The sequence below is a fragment of the Gadus chalcogrammus genome, chromosome 2 (assembly GCF_026213295.1).
Source record: "Gadus chalcogrammus isolate NIFS_2021 chromosome 2, NIFS_Gcha_1.0, whole genome shotgun sequence".
Classification (NCBI taxonomy): Eukaryota; Metazoa; Chordata; class Actinopteri; order Gadiformes; family Gadidae; genus Gadus; species Gadus chalcogrammus.
The window spans coordinates 2,912,719-2,920,218 of record NC_079413.1 but is presented as its reverse complement, the minus strand read 5'-3'; the positions used below and the strand labels follow the sequence as shown (position 1 = coordinate 2,920,218).

General features: G+C 51.6%; 1 protein-coding gene across 1 annotated transcript in view; it reads left to right on the top strand.

Annotated features, from left to right (window-relative positions):
• Positions 1–7,500, top strand: part of LOC130406830 (cAMP-dependent protein kinase type I-beta regulatory subunit-like) — a 37,052-nt gene that overhangs the window by 23,225 nt on the left and 6,327 nt on the right. The window lies entirely within an intron of this gene.

The following is a 7,500-nucleotide window of genomic DNA, read 5'->3' as shown; positions in this document are numbered from 1 at the left end:
CGAGGCCCCCGGGCGACGGTCAGAGGGTCAGAGGGTCAGAGGGTCAGAGGGTCAGAGGGTCAGAGGCAGGGCGCCCTGATAGTGTATCAGAGGATACCGGCTCAAAGGTGTCTGCACAGCTACTGTGTCAGGCGGCCTTTGCTCCACACTGAAACTAGTGTGTGTGTGTGTGTGTGTGTGTGTGTGTGTGTGTGTGTGTGTGTGTGTGTGTGTGGGTGTGGGTGTGGGTGTGGGTGTGTGTGTGTGTGTGTGTGTGTGTGTGTGTGTGTTGGTGTGTGTGAAAGAGAAAGGGTATGTGTGTGAGAGAGAGCGAGAGAGAGAGAAAGAGAAAGTGTGTGTGTGTGTGATTGTGTGTGTGTAAGGGAGAGAGAAAGTGTGTGTGTGTGTGTGTGTGTGATTGTGTGTGTGTGTAAGGGAGAGAGAAAGTGTGTGCGTGCCGGTTTGCATGCTCATGTTGGCGTTTACGGCTATGTTGCCAACCACGACAGTTTATGTGACCGACCCTTATCTTGTTATTTGGAATTATTATTACTGCTTTGTTACCATGATGTCATTACACACCTTCCTCGCAGTGTACACTTGGTCTTTCTCCCATGTGTACTATTTCTGGCTCTCATTTCTCTCTCTGTGTCTGTCTGTCTATCTGTCTGTCTGTCTGTCTGTGTGTGTCTCTCTCTCTCTCTCGCTCTCTGTCTCTATGTCTCTCGCCCCCTCTTTCAGTGTCTTAGGTGGTCTGATGTTAGCGGTTGTGTAATTGCCACTCTTACCCCTGGACAGGTGTTAGCAACCGTCTACAGGTCACACGGGATCAATGCTATAAGCCCAACGGCCTGCGGGTGTTTCAGCCGCACACAGTGCCACAATCACACACACACACACACACACACACACACACACACACACACACACACACACACACACACACACACACACACACACACACACACACACACACACACAAGGGGGGGGGGGGGGGGCAACAGCAGACTGGCGGGCTATCTGCAGCTCAACATCCCCTTATAAAGCGCGGGCCAGGTGTGAGGGTTTAACACGATGCGTTCCCCTTCTCTGACGACGTCCAGAGACTCAAAGAACCACGGAACCTCCTCCTATTCCGCGGAGCTACGGCTTCGAAGGACGCCGTGTTCGCTGGGCTAAGCCCTGATTAGGACCTGGAGCGCAGCAGCAGGGGAAAAAACAACCAGGGGTTGAAGGCTCTCAGTCAAAATGCCTTTTTAACGGGCAATAAGCTGCTGGCTTCAGTTCGTCATTCGTTAGGCGGAATGAAAAGTGTGTGTTCTGGCAGCACACTCGGGCAAGAGAACACAATGCATAGCCTCTCTTTCCACTCCTCCTCCTCCTCCTCCTCCTTCTACTCCTCCACCATCTCCATCTTCTCCTCCTCCACCTCCTCCCCCTTCTTAATTTATCTCCTCTATAACTTCTTATCCTTCTACTCACTCTCCTCTCCCTCCTCTCCTTCCTCCCTTTTCCTTCCTCTCCTCCCTCCTCCTCTCCTCTCAGCCCAGTCAGTGCCTCTCTCCCGGCCCTCTTGTCGTTGACCTCTTTTAAATGGTCATTGCCACAGGCCATAAAGTATTATGTCCACCTATAAACCCTCAGGACGTCCTCCACTACACACACACACACTTACAAACACACACACACACGCATGCACGCACGCACGCACGCACGCACACACACAGGTACACACACTGCACACCGGGCACTCCGCCTACCTATACATCCCGACGGGGCCAGGGGCCAAACAGTGGGGCTTAACGCCGTTCTGTCGGCCAGGGTTTGTCTGCAGCTAAATCTTAAATCTGCCAGCGCTGGTTGGGCTCTCCGTGTCTCAGCGGGGCTCGACAGCAGGTCTGCGGTGAGCCGGGGAACCACAGCGGTATCGGGAGGCCCGCGGCCCAGGTCCATCGTGTGTCAGGCTCTGGCGTGCGCCGCGGAGGTGAACTGCAGCGCTGCAGAGGGTTGGTAGTGAAAGGCTTAGTTTAGAAGGCTGGGAGTTAAGGGAACAGGCCGCAAGGTGTCAGGGTGCTGGTACGTGGTGCCCTTGAATGCATCATGGTTCAATAGCGTTGATTTATTTAGCTGATAAAGAGAGGATGAGAACTCCTCATGTGTGTTTCTGGATATGATTCTGAATGTGATGCGTGACGCATGCTGAAATTTCTATAGAACGACTCGAACTAGAATCGTTTTGATTTGAGTAAAACACATACACGTGGTAAAAGAAAAGCCGCAAAAGAAGAAAAGAAAAGGAAAACTTGTAGCTTGTGAGAAAAAAACTAAATCAAAACAGGTGCCCTGACTTGTGTCCTCACTGCTATGTGCTGTCCAGGAAAAAATGTTTTCCCGAACACTTGGATATCCTAGGTTCGATAAAACATAGTTTTTTTCCATCTAAACGACAGCGTTTTCAACAACGAGATAAGATGTTGTTTTATTAAGCCCAGCCGGGTTATTCAGGGGGAACACGTCTAGCGAGGAAGTGTTAGACTCACAAACACCTGGGAACCATTAGCGAGATGTTCCGTTGAGGAGTTGGCCTTCACTGCTGAACGTTAAACCCTGGACATTAAACTATGCTCCTGGTAGTCTTTCATCAGTGGGGCCTCATAAAGACACTTTCCATCTCTCAGTGATATAATAAGTCATGAGTCAGGCTTTGGTTGTTGATGCCAACAATGCTTTTGTACGACAACACCACAATCAAACACTTTGGCCCATTGGTCGTGCTTTGAAGTCTTTGGACCTCCACATGTTTGTTTTGATATTCATTCCTACTAAAGCCTCATCCGGCCAATCAGAACGATGCTCTACAGTGACGCTATGGTACCTCATCTATGCATATCGTTAGCCTTCTAGCATAATTGGCCAAGTCATATTTCAAGGTCATTCTTGTGTTTGGCACAAAAAATGCCTGTCAAATAGATGACTCGGGCAGATAGTGATTATGGAATGTAAAAAGCACCCCCATTGGCTCATGAAATAGCCAATGTGGCACATAAAGAGTAGAGTAAGAATAGGCATCAGAATTTGGCCAAAATAAGACTCGGGCAATTATGCTATGACGCCAACGATATGTGATATTTACCCCTGACTTTGTGAGGGAACAAGTCAGCTGTGATGCTCACTGGAGGTGTATTTCTCTTACTTAACCCCCTGCAGCTTTATCTGTACTAGACATTAAATCCTGGGGGGGGGAGTTCCCCATAGTGCAGTGCTGGATGGGCGCAGGCCCGCTGGGCTGCAGAAAACAAGCAGCCCATCAGGTCTGTGTTGTAAATCGGCCCATTAGGAAACACAAAGAGGGCAAGGAGGAGGTGGTGGTGGTGGTGGAGGTATTGGTGGTTGTGGTGGTGGAGGTGGTGGTGGAGATGGTGGAGGTGGTGGAGGTGGTGGCGGTGGTGGAGATGGTTGTGGTGCTGGCGGTGGTGGAGGTGGTGGGGTTGGTGGAGGTCTTGGTGGAGGTCTTGGTGGTGGTGGTGGTGGCGGTGGTGGGGTTGGTGGAGGTCTTGGTGGTGGTGGAGGTGGTGCTGCTGCTGGTGGTGGTGGTGGAGGTGGTGGTGGTGGTGGTGGCGGTGGTGGAGATGGTTGTGGTGCTGGCGGTGGTGGAGGTGGTGGGGTTGGTGGAGGTCTTGGTGGTGGTGGAGGTGGTGCTGCTGCTGGTGGTGGTGGAGGTCTTGGTGGTGGTGGTGGTGGTGGTGGTGGTGGAGGTCTTGGTGGTGGTGGAGGTGGTGGTGCTGCTGGTGGTGGTGGTGGAGGTGGTAATGGGGGCAGCTTTTACAGACACCCAGGCTGCGCTTACAGAGCGGTGTTTATGCTGTTGTAGGGCTTTACTGTTGGGGGGGGACCATCGGCTTTCATGAAAAACAAACAATTCAGCTACAATGAGGACGGCTTGATTTAATAATGGCCCCTTTTTTTTATTGGTGTTTGGAAACAATAATGTGACTGTGTGAGAGGGGGAGAGCTCTCCCACACACACACACACACACACACACACACACACACACACACACACACACACACACACACACACACACACACACACACACACACAGTGATCGGAACTGCTGATAAGACCGTCGAATGACTGCTGTTTGAGTGGCTGCTGCTTGTCTTGTGTGTGTCACGTCTCTCTCTCTCTCTCTCTCTCTCTCTCTCTCTCTCTCTCTCTCTCTCTCTCTCCCCCCTCCCTCTCTCTCCCCCTCCCCCTCCCTCCCTGTGCTTGATATCCTATAGATCTCTTATCCAGCTATTAGCCCTCCCCATCAGGCCTTATCGCTCTCTTTAAGCTTGATTGGCTGCTCGGCTTACATGATAGACGGCCCAATATTATTATGTCCCTGCTGCTCTCACTCAGTCGATACTTCCTCTGCACACACACACACACACACACACATAGGGGCCCTCACACTGAAATCCACCTGCGTAGACGCAAAACAAACGCACAAACCAGTGATCTGCCGCAACCGATGTTATCTTAGGATGACATAGAACCATTGTGTGTGTGAGGGTGTGTGCGTTTTTATTCTATTTGTTGTCATTATTTCTGTTTGAGTGTGTGTTTTTTTTTTTTTTTTTCATTTATTAGGTTTATATTTTCGGTGTGTGTTGGTCTGTTTTTACCCTTGATCATTCTGTTTTGTGTTTATATGTATGCGTGTGCGTGCGTGCGTGTGCGAGCGTGTGTGCAGATGATGCTGTCCCACTTCTCATGCCAATGGCTCATGGCTTTGTGTCTCCCCCCCCCTCCCCCTCCGCCCCCCCCCCCCTCCCCCTCCTCTTCTTTAAGACTATGTCTCTCTCAGACAGCGGGGCCCATTGTCAGGGGGGGGCCCCTGACTCCTCCCTTAGGGTTAGGGAGGCCACAGGTAGCCGGGAGGACACCGAGAGACGCTCCGTCCCAGACGGCAGCAGAGGAGAGGGGGGGGGAGGGGGTGGGGGTGTGGGCGGGGCTTCAGGTTGATGGAGGGAGAGATAGCACCCAGGAGGCGGGGCAGGAAGGTAAGTGAGCGGCGAGATGGCGGAGAGCAGGAAGTTGGGGAGAAGGAGACTGACAGTGACGCGAGGGCGGGGAGTGGGGAAGTCGTTTGGGGGGGGGGGGGGGGGGGGGTAATTACCGTGTCTTTGTTGTTCCCCGTCCCGAGGGCAGGGTGGGGCGGCTTGGCGCTGTGGGGGTAATTACCGCCACGCCAAGGGGGTCAAGCACTCTTCCTCACATCCTTCCCCACTATGCGCCATCACAGGCCCACCTTCTTCACATCATCGCCGTGGACGACGGCCTCATCAGCACCATCTCAGTCTCAGACGGGCACTACCGGGCAGAACAGTACTCCTCTATTGTTCGGCCGGAACCCCCTGCATCTGTTTCACCTTGGATATATATATATTATTTGAAGTTGTAAGATTGAGCCCCTCTCAGTTAGTAGGCAGGGAGCCTTTCAGAATATAATATATTAAGGGTGATTTGGAATTATTGATCAAGCTCTACCCTCACTAAGCCTCCCCACACTGGTGCCGTTTTCTAATATCAATACTTCCATGAGTACACTTAAACGTGGTACACTATCCGCACTCACTAAGTGCGCTCCTTTTCAGATGTCAGTGTTGTTCCAAATCGAATACTCTGTGGTGCACTGACCGCAAATTACAATACGTTATTTATCGATCCACACTTCGCGATTTGACCGTTTTGTGTGCACCATCCGGGTCCTTTATAGTACACTCATATGGCTGATCAATTTGCACACTGGGGCATGTGTGCACGTGTGTGTGTAGGTGTGCACGTGTTTGGAAACGCATGCAGACATACTTTCACACAAACACACGCACACACCACTTTCTCTTTCACACAAACGCACTCACACACAGGCATATAAAACCTTAATGACATGACATCAAATACCTGTGTGTGTATGTACAGTGTGTGTACGTACAGTGTGTGTTTGTGTGCGAGGCCTTCAGCGAGGAGGGTTTCACACGGTGTGAGCGTAAAGGGGCCGTGCGTGTATATAACTGAAGTGTGAATGTGCTTCCAAATCCGCCCGCTTGCTAATGCTATGTCTGAGCGTGCCGGTGCATGCACACATGTTCATTATGCATCTGGAGATGCATTAGTATACTTCCTAACCCTGTGGGCTGTAACATTAATGCTGGAGCTATCCACCTTCTCAAGGCCGCCTTTTAGTTCCAACAATTACCCATCGGAGTGGTTACAACTTCCAGACCGCTCAATGACATTCCGCTGAACCCCGTAAGAGGGCCAGGGCGCGGCGGACCCGAGCCCTGCCTGCGGGGAGGGGCGGGGGGCGGGGGAGAAACCCGGCCCTGGGCCATGCCGCTTTGGATCAGGAGCCACCAGAGACTCGACATGACACGCGTGTATTCGTGCTCGATGCGGTGACGCCGGATACGCACACGTTCACACTCACTCACAAACACACACACACACTTACAGATACACGTACTGTATATACACATATACATACACATACACACACACATGCACGCACTTGAAGTCGCATAGATCCAAAACCCTGCTGAAACGGGCTCCCTGTAGGAGCTCTCTGCAGGCACTGGATGTGTCTTTGATATGCCTGACCCCCTATTCATTGTTTTTTTTTCAATATTTCTCCAGAAGACAGATGGTATGTGACTGATGCAGATGAATACAGCCTTAGGGAGAAGAGGAGCAAGGGAGAGTGTGAGAGAGAGAGAATGTGAGAGGGAGAGCTGGAGAGAGAGCGAGAAGGAACTGGAGAGAGACGAGAGAGTGAGAGAGAAAGAGCTGGAGAGAGTGATAGAGAGAGCTGTAGAGAGAGTTAAAGTTAGAAAGAGAGACGTGGGGGGGGGGGGGGGGGGGTTGTAGGGGGAATCAAACGAGAGGAAGGAAGATCTTGTCCTCCTCCTGTCCCAACACATCCTCTCCGTGGAGCGCTCATCTGTTGACGCTTCATGCGTTTAAACGGCCCGATTAGCACCACTTGAAGGGCCCTTTTCTTCCCCCCCCCTTTTCCAGGTCCCGAAAGAGAAAAGAAGTTTGTTTTCTCAGCTCTCTCTCCCTCTCTGTGTCTCCCGCTCCCTGTCGGACTAAGAGGTGCGAGCTTTGATGGCAGGCTAAGACAACAGCCGGGTCGTGCGCAGGCCTGCACGGTGCGCGCGTTCGAACCCCTCGCTCCCTGTGAAGCCCTTTCTCACTGGACGTCCCGTGGGTGGCGAAAAATAAATCCCAAACGATAACTAGCACTTGATGTGCTGTTGATGCGTCCGATGTTTTCAATAACTCGTGTGTCATGAACGTGGGAAGCCACTCTCCAAAATCGAAGGGCGACGAAAAACAAAGGGCTTTTATTTTGTAAGAGGGAGCAGCTGCTAATAAACAAAAAATTGCACTTTCGATGTTCCTTTTTATTCCCTTTTTTCCAATGGTTTTCGGGGGAATACCGTCAGCTGGGCTGGTGCTCTGAAGCCCGGGGC